This window comes from Mustela nivalis, assembly GCF_964662115.1.
Source record: "Mustela nivalis genome assembly, chromosome: 6".
Lineage (NCBI taxonomy): Eukaryota > Metazoa > Chordata > Mammalia > Carnivora > Mustelidae > Mustela > Mustela nivalis.
Window position 1 is genome coordinate 6,722,161 of NC_139025.1, and position 15,346 is coordinate 6,737,506.

Consider the following 15,346-nt stretch of genomic DNA (forward strand, 5'->3'; position numbering starts at 1 on the left):
GTAACATGTTAACTTTGTTAATTTTTCAGAGGGTGACTGCCAAATATCCAGGTTGGAATAACCATAGTCTATTAGCTGTTCTTTCCAAATGCAACTTAATCACACAGGTGCTCTTCCTTGAGACAACCATTTTATTTTAGGATGAAGTAGCTGTGCATTATGTCCATGTCCCATTTCATCACATGGAATGTTAAAAATATGTGGTCAAGGGTCATGATTTAATAAAAATTAATGCTTTCAAAAAACCATTCTATGAAGGCTGGTTGAATAAAATTGGCTCCCCTATCCCACATTTTCCTTGCAAGCATATTGTAATGTAGACTACAATGACTGGTGTTGTGGTTTCTTTTCACTCTTGTGATTTGTGTTAAGGCACCAACATTTTTATCTACTGTAGCTTTTACAATAGCAGTACACATGCTGACAAGATAAAAAAGGGCAAATGATGCCTTAGTATTATTATGAAAATAGTTTTCACCTTGAAGACCCCTCCAGAACTCCTAGGGCTCTATTAACCACATTTTGACAATTGTTACCCCAGAGATTACAGTGGAAGTCTTTGATTTTTTTTTCTTCTGTCTAATATGAAACAGGACTTTCCCACTATTTGGCAAGTTTTTTAAAAATATTTTATTTATTTGACAGAGAGAGATCACAAGTAGGCAGATAGGGGAAGCAGGATCCCCACTGAGCAGAGAGCCAGATGTGGGGCTCGAATCCAGGACCCTGAGATCATGACCTGAGCTGAAGGCAGAGGCTTAACCCACTGAACCACCCAAGTGCTCCTTGGCAAGGGTTTTAGAGGGCTTTAACTTATTTACTTTTCCCCTTCTCTACTTATAAATATTTTACTTACATTTTAGTTCTTTATTCCATGCCCCACAAGTCATTATTACTGTATTTCACATAGTTGATATTCATTTACATCTACCCACACATTCAACTTTCCATCATTTTGTCATTGTTAATTATGTCCAAGCTTTCTGCTAGAGTGCCTTTCAGCATTTCCTTTCTTGTGGGCTGCTGATGAGTATTTTCTCAGCCTGAAAATATTCTTCTCCCAGTCTGAAAATGTCTTTATTTTACCTTTATTATTTAAGGATATTATTTCGCTGGGGAATTTTATGTTGACAAATTTTGTTTCCAATACTTTGTATATAGTGTTCTATTGTCTTCTGGCTTCATTGTTCTGCAGAGAAGTCAGATGTTAATATTATTCTTGCTCTTTTGAAAGTAGTGCTTCTTTTTTCCTCCTCTCTGATTTGTAAGATTCTTCTCTGTCTTTGGTTTTCAGTTGCTTTAGTATGATCTAAGTGTGGTTCCCTTTGTGTTTATTTTGCTTGGGGGTTAATAGTGCCATTGAATCTTTTAAGTATAATTTACCACTTTTTGATAATTTTCAGCTATTATCTCTTGAGGTATTGCTTCTTCCTCACTCTTTCTTCTGTTCTTCTGGGACTCCAGTTTCACATGTTAGACTTTTTGGTGGTTTCTCATATGTCTCTCACACTTTTCCCCTATCTTCATGTCTCTCCATGCATCATTTTAGATATTTCCTTCTGACAGATCTTTCAGTTTACTGATTATTCCTTCAGCTGTATCTTGTTATTAAACCTATCCACTGATTTTTAAATTTCAGTTATTCAATTTTTCAGTCATAGAATTTACATTTTGTCCATTTTTATAGTTTCTGGTTCTCTGATGTAATCCTCAATCTTTTGTTCCCTAGAACATAATAAGCTCGTTATTTCAAAATTCTGGGTCTGATACTTCTATTTCCAGGAGGTCTTGTGGGAAATTTCCTTTTATGTGGTGCCTCTTTGTTTTCAGCCATGTAATTTTGTTTCCTTATATGCCTTGTATGCACTGCGAAAAATGTAGAGATAAATTGAGTACTGGGTTTAATGCTGGTTTCTGGCAGAGGCTACTAGCAAAGCCAGATGTGCTTAATACAATTAGGGGTGGAGATGTTTTAGACTGGGCTAATTCCTTTTGAAGGATAGCATATTATAGGGTGGATCCCTCTGAAGTCAGTTAAAAAACAAAACCCGACAAATTCTTCCATAAAAGGCAAAGAAAAAGAAAAGAATATCATAAGAAAAATAGATACCATTTTGGTGTTGGTGATTTACTAAGTCTTCCTTATGAATCGTCGCTGAACTTTTATTTTTGTCTCTCTAGTGATATGAATTTGTCAAAATTTCAGCCTCTCAGCCTCTCCTTCCAGAATCAGTGGGCACCTTTAGGGGAAAATCTGTCCAAATGCTCAGCTTGTCTCATTGAGTTTCCTTCTTCTTCTGGACCTTGGCCATAAATCTTCACTATCTTGATAACTCTCCAATGCCTTCAGGCATTTGATTTTTAATTTAAAAGTTTATCCATATTTCCTAGGTTTTACAGTGGTGAAGTTGGCCCTAATTACCTAGTCTGCCATTGCCAGGAATGTGGCAATCTGGTACAACTACTTTCAATTTGTCAATATCTAGGAGAATTGAAGGTATTTACATTCCATGACTGGGAAATTCTACACCTAAGAATATTTACCTTGGAGAGAAACTTTTGCAAATGTAAACAGTTTTTAGAATAGCAATACCAATCAACAGGGGAAATGGATAAATCAATTGTGGCATAGCCTTTTACAAATAATACAGCAGTGAAAATTAAGGAACTAATGTTAATGTATCAAAATGGGCAAACCTCATGAAAGTAATATTGAGTAAAAATGAGATGTGCTGAAATAAAAGTGCGTGTGTTTGTGTGTGTATAGTAATATTTACATTTGTAGTGAAATATATGAAATTGATCATTTTAATAGGCTCTGAATTGGATACTCTTTTTATTTCTGGTGGGAGGATAGGTTTGAGATCAGGTTTGTACTCTTGGACAAAGATGTGTCAGTTTTGCTGATAATGTCTTAGTTCTTAATGAGGTAGTAGGTACACCTGGGTGTTTCTTGAGTTAAAAAAAAACATTTTGGATAATCTTGAGTTCGTCATTTTTGTCCATTTATATTTATCTAGATTATTGATTTTTTTATTGTTTCTATTATCTTTGTGATTTCTCTTTTTCCACTTTTTTTCTATCATTCCCTTTTCTTCTTTCTTGCCTTTTGAGTTTTAAAAAAAAGTTATCCATTTGCTTTTTTTTCTTATTCCATTTTTCTTTTCCTTATACTGCTTTGAAATGTATTCTTTCTTATTATTGTTTTTCTGATCATCTTGGACATGAAATCATGCATATTTAGCTTAACAACCCATGAAATAAAGCATTATTGTAGCAACTTTTGAATAATAATAAGAATAGCCAAAATTAAATCACCACCTTTTTGACTTACATATTATTGTTTTCTAGTATTTTAATTCTGTTATTTTTTTTAACTTTATAAATTAGACTATTGTTGTTTTAGACCCACACTTTTGTTCACTTTACATACATGTCTGTCAACTTCTGTCCCCTCTTGCATCTCGTACTGCTCTTTTTGTGATCATTTGCTTTCCTTCCTTAGGGAATATCTGCTGGTTTACCATTAACCACACGTGTCTGAATATATCTTTATTTCATTATTGCCCTGCTGGGTACACAGTTTTGTGAAGTACACAATTCTAGATTGACACTAAATGCACCTCCTCATGTAGAAGGTGCTCATGTATGCCTTCTGGCTGCATTGTTGGAGCCGAAAGCTTTTCCCTCACTCTTATTGTCATTCTTTTGAAAATTAGCTCTTCTTTTTGTCTGACTGCTTTAAAAATATTTTTGTCTTTGGTATTTTAAAGATTCATCATAGGAAGGTTGAGGGAATTTAAAATATTGAATTTTACTTGGAATATATTGTGATCCTGAATCTTGGATTTATATTTCTCATCTGTTCTTGAAAGTTCTTAACTATCATCTCTTTGAATATGACCTGTCTCTGCACTAACCTTCTGGGACTCTGATTAGATATATGCTAGCACTTCTCATCCGATTTTCATATCTCCTACATTCCCCTTTATGTTTTTCTATTTCCCTGTCTCTTCGTACTGCAGTTTGGTAGTTTAATCAGACTCTTACTCTTGGGCTTATAAATTTTACTTTGAGTTGTGTATAATCATCCTTTGAGGTTTTAAAAAATCAATCAAAATGTTCACTTTTAGAACTTCTATTTGGTTATCTTTCAAACCTGTTTGGTCATTCCTGATAATCTTTTGTTGATTGTTCATCTTTGTAATCCCTTCCTTTCTGTCCTTATACGTTTCATACTTGATGTTATATGTTATGTATCAGACTATTCAATCTCTGCCATCTTTGGATGTTTACATCTGTTGTTTGTTGTCACTGCCACTCATGGACATGTGCCTCCTTCTGTTTCTGTGACTTTTCATTGTGGGGTCATTGCTTATCTTTAACCTGTGGGATGTTTGTAGGCCTAAACTGGGGATGCTTTCTTCCAGAGATTTCTAACTGGTTCTGTTGTGATTCAGGACCACCAAAGACCGGGAGACACTTCTAGTAGCTTGAGCTTCCCAGATCTGCAAGGAATCACTAGGTTCAGCTCCTCTGCCTTGACTTTGGTCCTAGGACCAGAAAGCAAATTGCAATACTCTTATCAGTGCTCACATTCAGGGCAATTAAACTCCTTCTCTCTGTGCATTGTTGGCTCATCCCAGCTTCAGGTCTAGCTCACATTTGGGGAAGCAATGGGGTGGGGGATTCAGAGACCCCATATGCCTTGCCAGCCCAACAATGTGTCAGAAGCCCTTGTTATTCAGGATAGTCTTGTTTTGACATGACAGGGTACCTTGGAGGACGTGATGTGCTGTACTCCCAGTGTGGAAGTTCTTGAATTTTTCTGTACTAACTTTTTTTTTCTTCTTAAGCTCTCATAAAGATTACATAATAAAGGCAACTGTACTATCCACCTGGAAGGATAATTATAAGAATCAGGGAGCTTAGAAAGCCTCTAGCATTTAGCAGATGCTAAATGTACGAAAGCTAATAACAATGATGATGGTGATTAAATATTTGCAGGACTTAATTGACCATATATTGATTGTTGTAGATGCGTATATTATCTCACTTAATCTTGTAACACCATTAACCAGGTAATATTCTTATTTTATAGACTAGGAAACTGAGGCTCAGAGAGTATAACAAAAGGCATCCGTTTTTAAATGATAGAAAAAATATGATGGTGCCTAATCTATTCATTCTTTGTTTTTTGATTTTTAATTTTCTAATTTTTAAAATTTTAAAAATTTTTTCAGTGTTCCAGAATTCATTGTTTATGTACCACACCTAGTGCTTCATGTAATATGCATCCTCCATTCATTCTGTGAACAGATACAAGCCAAGTGCATTTGTACCAGACTCCGTGCTGATATGTAATAGGTGTTTGCACTAGGAGGGACCTGGATAAAATCTCTTTTGAGGTGGGGTTTGGGATTCTGGTAATAATCTTCCTTCTATAAATTACTTGGAACTCCGGGGCCCTGACTTATTAGCACTGTAAGTTTGTTTTAGGGCAGTCGTTTAAGATGTGAGATGTGATGTGTGAATTACAATGTATCAATGATATTTAGTAATAAGTATATCATTAGAATGGAATGATGGGCTTGAGTGGCACATCGCTTAAATACGTGGTGCTCTCTGGGGGAGCAGTGGCCATTGGGTCCTCTGATTCTTTCAAAGATCTGCCTGGGGTGACAGAAGTGCACCACATTCTGTCTACTGCTGTCATCTTCTGGAATCTTCTATTACTCCTCAACACATCCAACTCTTCTAGGGATCTCCAAGGTGCTGTGATACCAGCCCCACTTTTTCCACTGTGCTGGGTCCCACAGGCTGCTGGGATGGTGAAACCTGTGACTTTTGCTCTCCCCTAGAAGTAGGACTGTGAAGATAGGTCATGAAGCTTGGTTTTGTTGTGTTTACGGGCAATGGTGAGCCTGTGTTTTGGTGAGGGTCCATAATGTAGGAGTGCCTGCTTTGGCCCCACCTTGAGAACTGTGACCTCAGTCTTTAAGCAGGACTCAACCTTTTATGTGCACTTATACATGGGGATGTGTGCTGGAGAGAGGGGGAGGAGGAGGGGGGAAAGGAGGGAAGACTTTTATTTTACTTTTTCATCCAGTAAGTATTCATTTATTGAGTATTGAGGTTGTACAACTACCAATAGTCAGAGAGGGTATTCAAACTCATTTCTGTCTGGGTTCTGTAGCCCACACCCTGCTGTCTGTCCTAATACTGACCTTCCAGGGTGGTTATGAAGCTTGGAGATATTCTGTGCATGGCCAGCACAGTGCCTCACATTGTAAGAACTCAGTATGTGCTATTGTCATTCTTTCTCCGAGCAAAAGGAAATCTTAGAAGGAAGTGAAAATCTGTTGCCTTGGAGAAGTTTGAGAAGAAACAGAGTGTGTGGGATGGAATTTGCTTGGCCTCAGCCTGGGCTGTTGCACTAGTTCTGGTGGGATCCCGGAGTCCCCCAGCTGATGGGGTGCATTTAACCACCTCCTGTTGGTTTTTTGTCCCCCCATCATCCCCCCCATGGTCCGGCAGGCATCATAGGCAGACAGGCTGGCAGGTTTGCACCTTTCAGTGATGTGCTTGGATACGCTAAAGCTTATCTTTTATTTATTATGATTATGCTTATAATGAAGGGCTGCAAATCTGACAGATTGAATAACATCTCAGAGGCTGTACTTTTCATAGTTCTTGCAGTCTGGGTTGACTTGGGAGAGAAAAAAGGGAGAGAGACTCTTTGTGAGAGAACATAATTTTTATCTGAATAGTCATTACAGAACATGATTACATTGTATTCATCTAACTGTGTAGAAATGATGCCAGCAAACACAACTCCTTTACTTTGCTGAGTAAAAGAAGTCGCAGTGGTTTAATAAGCTGAAGGAACACAAACAATCGAGTGAAGGGTGGGACAAAGCAGTGGCCTCTGCCTCCTTCCACGTGCTCCTGGGAAGGAGCTGAGGGTCAGAGGCACAGCGTGGTTTGACCTCTCTCTCTCTCTGGATGTTTCACAGCATGATTCTGAGGCCGATCCTCCTTTATAAGATGAGTGTTCTGCTTGTCTGTCGCTGCAGCAAACCACACCACTACTGGGATAAACCGATACTCACTTACCATCATTGCTTCATTTTTTGTGGGGGTGGCGGGGCTCAGCAGGGCGGTTCTCACCCAGGACGTGTCAGGAGCTGTGGTCAAGTGGCTGGACCACCTGAAGTCATCCTCACTCATGTGTCGGGTGGGTGCTGTGGGATACTGGTTGGGATCTCAGAGGGACATCAGCCAGAATGTTTGTGCATGGCCTCTCTATGTGCCTCGGGCTCCCTCATGGCATGGTGGCTGAGTTCTCAGGGTGAGTGGTCTGTGAGACCTGAGGAGGCTGCCTTGCCTTCTATGACTGAGCCTCAGAGGTCACGCAGCTACACTTCTGTTGTCCTCCATTGTTAGACACTCACCAGAACCACCAGGGGCAAGGGGAGGGGACATGGACTGCTGTCCTTGATGGAGGAGAGGCAAGGATCTGATGGGAAATACTGTGGCTGTTCTGGAAAATACCCTGGGAGTTGGCAGGCAGGTCATTGTGTGTATAAATGAGACACTAGCAGGTGAGGAGGTAAGGGGGAGACAGCCTGGCGTGGGTGTCAGGAGGGCTTGGATCCTGACTCTGATTTCTCCACTTCCCAGGGTGGGCAATCTGACCACGTGTTGGTGGCCTCGATCCCTCAGAGCCTGATTGACAAAGGTGTGGGGTGAGGGTGGGGGCATTTCTACCTGTTCTAGAGGTTCTCCCTTTCCCTGGTTCTGGTATATCTGGTGGGTTGCTGCTGACTTGTACAGTGTTTGAGGGTAAACTGCGGAAAGTCTTACCTTTCCTTTAAGATTGCTGTGATATCGATGAAATACTGGGTTCCTTAGGTTGAGAGTCATGTTGGAAGCTGTCCCTGTCACAGTCCTTTGCTGTGGGGAAATTTGCTCCTTTATAACACAGTTTTTCCTGGGTCACGGCAAAGCCCTAGTGAAAGAATATGCTTGAGGGGAGAGTGTAGAGTGTGGTGGTGATGGACTAAGTGTGGGCTGTGTGGGTGGGTGCACTTGGGTTGGGATCCTGCCTCAGTGGCTCAGCTGGGAACCTTAGATAAGGCAGGAACCATCTCTGAGCCCCTCTTTCCCTGTCTCTAAAATGGGCTGATATCTAGGTCGGCCATGGTGCACACACTACAAGGAGCATTGACCCACAGCATCGACCACGTGAACGGCACCCCCTGGAGGTGTGTACACAGAGTCTTGGTGATCTCAGTGACCTCTGCCTTCCACAGCTACTGTGAGGGCAAGAAGAGGGGTGGAGGGGAAAGGTAGGGGCAGAGTGAGCCTGGGTAGAGGAGAGTCTCAGCAAAGATCTGCTTCCCCATCTTCCTGAACCCTCAGTGGGGACCCGCGAGGTTTCTGTCTCATCTGGCAACTTTACAGACAGTGCCCTTCTCTCTCCCATGCCAAGTGCAAACCTCTGGGCTCAGCCCTGGAGACCCCAGAGTGATCTGGTTGCTCACATCCCACAGCCCCGGGAAGGGCACTTTTGATGCCAGTAGTGACATATGAAGCCACAAGTTTGTTCCCTGTGGTTTATGTCCAGATCGAAAGCTCAAAAAGGGATTTCACTGGTCTTCTGATTAGTCCAGTGTGTTCGCAGACACACAGCTCATTGATTCTGCACCATCCCCTTCTAGGCTGTGTGTAAAATGGTGAGGTGTTCGTGTGATGTCCAGACAAACCTGGATTTGAATTCCTGGCACTCGGTTGCCGCGTACGGGCCGCGCCAGTTCCTCAGTTTCTCTGAGCCTCGTTTTGTTATTTACAGAACTGGTGCAACGACACCTGCCTGTCAGGCTGGACATGGGGATAAGATGAGATAAACCTGTGAGTGGTTAATTAATGAAGCAATATGGACCAAGTATTGATCTAGTATCCAGGCCCTAGTCAGGTTGCTAGAGATGTAAACAGACAAGTGCAGGTGCTCACGGGGCAGAAGTGGACGCTGGTGAGGACACAGGTTAGCACACTAGCTGCCAGACAGCGGTCCCTGTATGAGGGGTGTGTGGGGGGTTGGTCTAGCAGCTCCTGGCTGTTGTGGTGGGTCTGAGCAAAGCCTGGAGTGAGAAGGGAATGAACAGGTAGCTCTTCGTGGGAAAAGCACCAGGCAGAGGGGACAGCATGGCAAAGACCTCGCCTGGGGTGTGTGTGTTGAGCACTGGGAGAGGGGCTGGGAGTCTGGGGGTCTCGGGTAGGACCAACACAGGTAAGTGGAGAAAGGGAAGGGGCAGATGCCCAGGACCCTGCCGGTCACGGTGAACCAGTCAGCCTTAGACCACAGTGAGAGGAGCCTGTGGCGATTCGGGAAGTGCTCTGCTCTTCTCTGCTTGCTTTCAGTATTTTACCACTTTTTAATACACCTTGAAAGACTGTATATTGTTTTTAAACTTTTCTCCACACCTTCTTTACAGTTTTTCCTCTTCCTCTGAAAACAAAGAAGCTCTACTTTGGAGAGCAAGGTAAACCCAAATGCTTGCATCTGCCTGGCGTGTTCGGAAGCGATGTTTATGCCTAGTTCCATCCCCCAGCCCTGCTTTTTTTTTTTTTTTTTTTTGATTTTAGATTTTATTTGAGAGAGAGACGGAGGAGGGAGGGAGAGAAAAAGAGAGAGAGCAAGTGCACGAGCAGGGTGGGGGGAGCAGCAGGCAGAGGGAGAGGGAGAAGTAGACTCCCTGCTGAGCTTGCCACAGGCTTGCAGAAGGCAGACAGAACTTGAACCTGAGTTTACCTGAGTCCATCATCCTTGGCTGATGACGTCCAGTCCCGGAGCCTCTGGCATCTGACAGTTTCTGTTGCTGATGCGTGCGGATGACCTGGGCTTCCCCATCACCTTCCAGGTTTGACAGGGCTAAGTGGGTTTCTTTTGGTGGTGATGGATGTAATTAATTTGGTATAGAAGATGCCTCGTTGCTGCTGGTGTGATCAAGAAAAAGACCGCACGACAGCTCTGAACAGAACAACACACTCAGTCAGAACTGGAGGGAAAGGATTCTTTGGGAGAAGTGGACAAAGGGTGTGGGCTGGCTCTTGGAAGTGTGAATGCACTTTGACAAAGTGAATGCGCTTTGTCCCAAACAGCAAACAAAACACCAGCAGTGTGACAGCAGACGTGCTGGGCTTGGGAAATGGGTGCTGCGAACCTGGCAGGTGCACTATTTCCTGGACGAACTCAGCAGGTGGCATGCCGTTCAGGGTTCCCAAACCTCACTGTCTATACACATCATTCAGGAGGCATGTTAAAAAAAAAAAAAAAGTCCAGATTCCTTAGCCAAAGCTTCAGAGATTCTGATTCAATCCATCTGGGGTAGGTCCTGGAATCTTTATTTTTAACAGTCATTCGGAGTGTTTTTGGTGCAGGAGGTTTGAGAAGCATGGACGTAGGGGTGGGGGAGCGTGAGCTCTGGTGCTTTTCAGTTGCAGGTTTGAAGCTGGTAGGACCCAACCCAAGACCTCCGACCTCCGACCTCTCCGAGCTTCACTAGGCCGTGCTGTAAGGGAGCCAGAAGAATGTCTCCTTTAGGGGCTGGTTGGAACAATTACGGGTCCATCCACATAGCTCTGCTTTCATTCCGCATTTACAAGTGGTGAGGAGTAGACTCAGCCTCCAAGGGACTGATGTTTGTGTCCACCCCAAATTCGTAGATTGAAGTCCTCATCCCCCATTTGGAGTTAGGGCCTGTGAGGTGAGAAGGTAAAAGAAGGTCATAAAGGTGAGACCCTAAGTCATGAAGGCTGGTGGTCTAACAAGAGGAGAAGGAGACATCGGAGTGCTCTCTCTCCCATCACAGGAGGACCCAGTGGGAAAAGCGGCTGTCTCTAGGAAGAGGGACCTTGGCAGGAACTGAGTCCTCTGGCTCCTTGATCTTGGGCTTCCCAGCCTCCAGAATAAACAGAAATAAGCGTCTGTCAGTTAGAACATCCCGTCTGTATTGCTAGAGCAGCCCGAGCTAATCACGGGGCCCGCGGAAGGCAGATTGGATGGAAGGGAGGAGGTGGATCCCAAAATTTTCAGAGCTCACCTTCATTTTTCCAGATGAACCTTCTCTAGGCATCTCCCTGGAGGCAAGTGACACTTTGTTGCATCTGTCCTGGTGCACAGGGCTCCTGGCACCCTGCACTGCCCCCCCATGAGCTTGAGTGCTTTGCAAACCCCTCTACCCGGGTGTTGGCTAATTGCATAATGCAGTTAGTTATCTGCTAGTGAGTTGAGGCCCAAATGTTGCTCTTTGCATGGTAATTATGCTGGGTAAGTGAATGGCTGGAATATTTACAAGATTTTGTCCCTTGGTCGATTTCTTTTCTCAGAAGACAGCCGCTGTGTGGGGTAAAACATAAGAAAGAAAATATCTCTGGGGCTTACGCAACATGGCGACAGGAAGGTTTGTGGTGTTTGAGAGAGGAACATGCAAAATATTAAGTTTGGGTAAAAAAGAGCATACAACTGTTCCGTCCTCGAGATGCATATGTTCTGCCGGATGATTGGCAGGGCTCCGGCCGGCTCTTGCCTGTTTCCAGCCGAGGAACGCCTCTCATTTCCGGCCCCGGGGCGTGTCGCACGGTGCAGGGGCCACAAGGTTGGGCCGGACGTGGATCCCAGGGTGCGTGGTTGGGTGTTCGGGTTCTGCTGCGTTAGGTCTGGAGCCTGGTGTGTCCATGGTTGATTTAAACACCCTAAGCCTTGGTTTCTTCATTCATAAAATGGAAGAACAGTGTCTTTGGAGACTTGTGTGGAGGGTCCCCGAGGGGGGGGTAAAGGGTCCCATGCCAGGGGTGCGGTGGGGGGACTGTGTTTCTTCACCTTCCCTCCCAGAGACCAAGGGGCAAGTCAGGGCCCAGCAGGTGGGACTCCTGGGGGACCAAGAAGGCTCTGCGTCAGGTCACCCATGGCGGCATCCTCCCCATGGATTCAGCACAGCCGGATGAGCCGGGAGGCCTCGTCCGTTGAAGATCCAAGGGTTGGGAGTGGGAGGAAAAGAACTAGTTGAAGGCTCTACGAGAATTTGCCTTTCCTACGCATTGCCCAGCACTGTGGGAGAAAATGTTCTTCCATTACACGTAAGCCTTGAAAACATTTCCACCTCTGTTCTTTGTAGGGTTTGAGGCTCAGAGAGGTTCCATGATGTTCTCTGTGTCCCACAGCTCGCAGATGGCAAGAACTGGCTCCCAATAGCCCACAGCACCTGGTGTGGGGGGCAAGTGTTGATGAAAGGTTTGCAGAGGGGGTCAGAGTCCTTGCGGGGGAGGCCTGGCCTGGCCATCTACCAGCTTCATGACCTTCATGACTTCCAGCGAGTTCTTCATCTTCTCTGTGCCTCAATGTGTTCTTCTGTCCAGTAGGTATATGACATTTCCCTCGGGGGTGGTTGGTGAAGGCAGTGCCTGGCTCACGGAGTCATCTCAGGCTTTCTGTCATCCTGGTAATCACTGCCACTGTCTGGCTGCTGAGTGATGGAGCCTGGGACAGCAGGAAAGTCGGACCGAAGCGTGGGAGAGCGGTGTGTGTGTCTGCCGGTCCAGCAGCACACACAGGTGTGTGAGATCTCGCCATCTCGCTGCCGACAGCGGGCCTCCAGCGAGCGTGTGTGGACAGGGCTCACTCAGGACCTCTTGGTTTCATCTCCTCCAACTTGGGGCCTTAGGGAAAGGGACCAGGTGCTGTGCTGGGCGGGTCGGAGCACTGGGCTGGGAAAGGCAGAGCCCCAAGAGCTCAGGGTGAGCTGTACCTCACCTTGTTGTCCTGCTGTGACCCTGGCCAGAAATAGTTCATCCCCAGCAGCATTTGCCAAGGGCTCACCTGCTGCCGGGGTAGGTCAGGGATGCAGGTAGGGTTCTCAAATAGCTCACGACTTCAGCAGGCAGATAGACATGCACATAATGAGTGCAAGTTGCATGAGGATTTAGAGGCACATGGGTGCAGCTTCTCTGGTCTCCCCAGATTGGGATCTTCTGTCTTCTTAACCAATAGGCCCTGACCTTACCAGCTTTGGATCTTTCCTGGTCACTCCTGACCGATGTGCTCATACGAGGTTTGAATTTCCTATTTTGGCAGGACAGAGCAGCTAAAGCTCATCCCCGGCTTGGTCTGACCACCTGCCAGCCAAGTGACCAGCAGCCGGGGCTGTGCTGGCCCTCTGGGCAGGGCACAGGTAGATACAGGACAAGGACTGTCTCCTGCAGCTGTCTTCCCCTGAGTGGCTCCACAGGCCCCACATGCAGTGGCCCCAGGCGGTCTTTGTGGAGACACGACCTCGCCTCTCAGTAGCCTCACCTGTCCTGTGTGCAGTGCTCACGTGTGCCCGGTACATAGTAGGACTGGACAATGCTTCTTGAATTGCTGATGGATATAAAAGCTCTAACTCTCCTCAAAACAAACAAAATGTGTGTGTGTGCGTGTGTGTGTGCGTGTGTGTGTGTGTGTGTTTAATGGCAGTTTGGAAACTCCTGATGTTGTCAGGTTAAAAATAGAAAGGGTCGTGATGTACTTTGCAGAATGTCATGAAACACTGTTGGCATTTGAAGCCTAAAATGATGAAATACACTAACTATAGTTTGAAGTAGGATAGGTGATATCTTCTACTAGCACAGAGAATCAAAAGTTTAAGAGAAATTTAGGACAGGAAGAACTTGAAATTGAGAAAATTCTACTCATAGCTGGTGTGTGTGTGTGTGTATGTGCATACATGTGAACAGGTGGGCTAGAAAAAATCTTCTACTGCAGTGAGTTTGCTCCGGAGAATTAGGCATATGTGTAATCCTAGCCTAGGTATATAGCAGGTGTTCAATAAATGCTCTTGGATGAATGAAGCACCCTGCTTCATGCCCCATTTATTTTTCTGGGGTTTATTATTTAAAAATTGCTGGACTGCAGAAGAAAAAAACGCCTCAGTTATCAGTTAACTTGGTGCAAAAATCTATTATTTTGGCCTCACAACATTGTACTCACCTGTTCCTTTACTTACCTGAGGGGCTCTGAAACGGGTGTCGGGCACAAATGTGAGAGGCCAGTTCTGCCTCCACCTGGGCTGGTTTCTGGTGGCAGCCATGACAAAGTACGGCCTGGGTGAGTAAACCAACACAGAGGGGTTGTCTCATGGTTCTGGAAGCCAGAAGTTCAAGATCAAAGTGCCCTCAGGGTTGGTTCCTTCCGTGGGCTGAGGAAAACTCTGTTCTGATCTCGCTCCTTGGTTTGTCAGTGCTGTCTTCATGTTCACGTGGTGCTCTCACTGTGTGTCTGTGTCTAAATGTCCCCTTCTCAGGACACCCATTGTATTGGATCAGAGCCCACTCTAATGACTTCAACTTGAAAACTTCATTTTAACTCTGTAAATCTCTCTCCAACTATGATCATGTGCGGAGGTACTGGGTGTTGGGACTCTGGCATGGGAATTTTGTGGAGGACACAATTCAACTCCAGATGGTAGGACCCCAAGGATCAGTGAGAAGGCAGGAAGGCCATGGACAACTCCTTGGGAGCTAGACTGAGGTATCTTGGAAGTGGGGACATAGTTGCCGACTCTGCTTGGGAAGGTCTGGAAGCCTTCATAGGATGCCACAAGTAGGTGGAAGTGGATGGCCAACCAGGGTTTTGCAGATTGCCAAGGCAGATTGGTGGAGAGGGTTCTCTGGGTGACCTCGAGGGAGCTCAGAGAGCATGGTGGTCTGGGAGGGTGCCGGCAGCACCCTCGGGGCCTCCAAAGCTGTGTGGGCAGTAGGAGAAAATGCTGCAGGTTCCTGGGGCAGCCATGGGAGCTCTGGATGCCAGGCGAGGACCTTGGGCTCAGTCTGGAGGTCATGTTGTCTAGAAGGGCTTTACACAAGACAGGAACAAGATCAAATTTGTGCTTTAAAAAATTCACAACTTAAAAAACTCATAACTTTTGTCACTTATTCACTTGCTTGACAGGAATTTACTGGTTGGATTTTTCCTTGGCCCTGGAGTCTCTACAGTTGTCCTTATTAAGGTCACCTAGCTGAGTGACATTGGCTGAGTTATTTAAACTCTCTGAACCTTGGTTTCTCAGCTGTAGAACGAAGACATGGCAGTGCCCACCTCCTGGGCCCTGGGAAGATGAGGTGATGGCAGGCAGGGAAGCACTTGCTTTGGGCCCGTCATGTAGCCAAGTGTTGGATAAATAGGATCTACCACGAAGCAGGAAAATGGAGGGGCTTCGGGTGCCTGGGTGGCTCAGTTTGTTAAGCATCGAACTATTGATTTCATTTCCGGTCATGATCTCAGGGCTTTGGGATCAAGCCCTGAGTC